The sequence below is a fragment of the Lygodium microphyllum genome, chromosome 11 (assembly GCF_053477565.2).
Source record: "Lygodium microphyllum isolate KBCC chromosome 11, Lygodium_microphyllum_v1.1.10, whole genome shotgun sequence".
NCBI classification, from domain to species: domain Eukaryota; kingdom Viridiplantae; phylum Streptophyta; class Polypodiopsida; order Schizaeales; family Lygodiaceae; genus Lygodium; species Lygodium microphyllum.
In genome coordinates, this window is record NC_141145.1 from 99564688 (window position 1) to 99566130 (window position 1443).

At 39.4% G+C, this 1443-nt stretch overlaps 1 pseudogene; it reads right to left on the reverse strand.

Annotated features, from left to right (window-relative positions):
• On the reverse strand, window positions 1–1194 carry LOC148029151 (uncharacterized; annotated as a pseudogene).
• Window positions 1195–1443: the final 249 nt, after the last annotated feature.

The following is a 1443-nucleotide window of genomic DNA, read 5'->3' on the forward strand; positions in this document are numbered from 1 at the left end:
CTACCAACCCTAGAGAACCATTGTAGTAACCATAATGGTACAAACATCACCATCAATGTTCACCTTGTGCCTTCTAATTTGATCTAGGAGCTCCTGCATGCAATCACCTAGGTGAATATTATCTCCCTCCTTTGAGCCCCATATTTTAAAAGAATCTTCAATTGCCTTGATAAAAGATGCACGATTGGGACAAGATTGCATTCTTGAAAAGTTTAGAGTACACTCGGCAGCTCTCCTACCATCTCATAGAGCCACTGCCTTAAAGAACTCTAAAAGGTTAGCACAGTCTCTCTGAGATAGCTATGCTATCATTCCCACATCTAAGAAAATGACATGAGGCCTTGAAGGGCACAGCCATTTTCCGATGGTTTTTCCTTTTGTCAATATGAACCAAAATATTACCTAGCTGCATATTTGCGTGAATAAAGTTATCCACCATTATTATTTTGAGGAGTGTATGGGTGCCAATGTTTACAAGATTACTCAATATATGGCTTTTTTGAAATAATTCAACATACGGAGAAACAGGATCTCCATGTTCATATGTTTCTACCAAAACTGCAGGATGCACTAAAAGATAGAGAGGTTTTGTAAAAGATACATCCTTCCATCTCCAAAAGTTATATAAAAACCTGCACAAATGTGTTGCTTCTCTAGGTAGGCCGACTTATGTCAACATAAAGATAGTAAACTGTTTCACATTTTCATCCAACCTCAGCCATCTGAAACTAGGAACAAATGATGATAATTGAGCAACCCCATTGATGATTGCAAATTCACACCTAATGACATCACTAACACAAGGGTGCCTTACTTTGACAGCCACCAGCATAGGTTTTGATTTCTTTCCAAGATAACTAAAGCATAATGTTGCTTTATGAACCTGTGCAATGCTCCCTAAAGCTATTGGTTCTTCATCAAAATCCTAAAAATTTTCATGCAGCCTTTTCCCAAAAGGTCCTTCCACAGTCCATAGCATGTGGGAGAATTTATGTGTCAGTGCCTATGTGTACAGTCAAGAAAGCTCTTTACAAAGATCTCTCGGGAAAAAATCTAGTCTTCTTCTTGCCATTGACCCCATTTAATGAATGCTGCACCCACAAGTTCTAGAGTATGGTGCACAAGATGTAACCACACCTAGTGAAACTGACTCCCTAATGAATCTGCAAATGGAGCAGTGATAAGTGCAAGCATGAAGAGAAATGTCAAGTATGTTGCTCTCATGATCAGTACCACAAACTCCAACATAGAAAGTATGCCTACTGGAATATAGGTGGGTAAATGTTGCCATGCCCTACTGGGCTCTGATACCATGTTAAAGATGCAGGATCTAGAGCATGGAAAATGCAAAAGCTACGGAGGTTGGATGAGAAAGAGTGAGTTCATGAAGACACTAACATGACTGACTGTTACACAAGTGAATTAGGTTCCAAGATGGAAGCT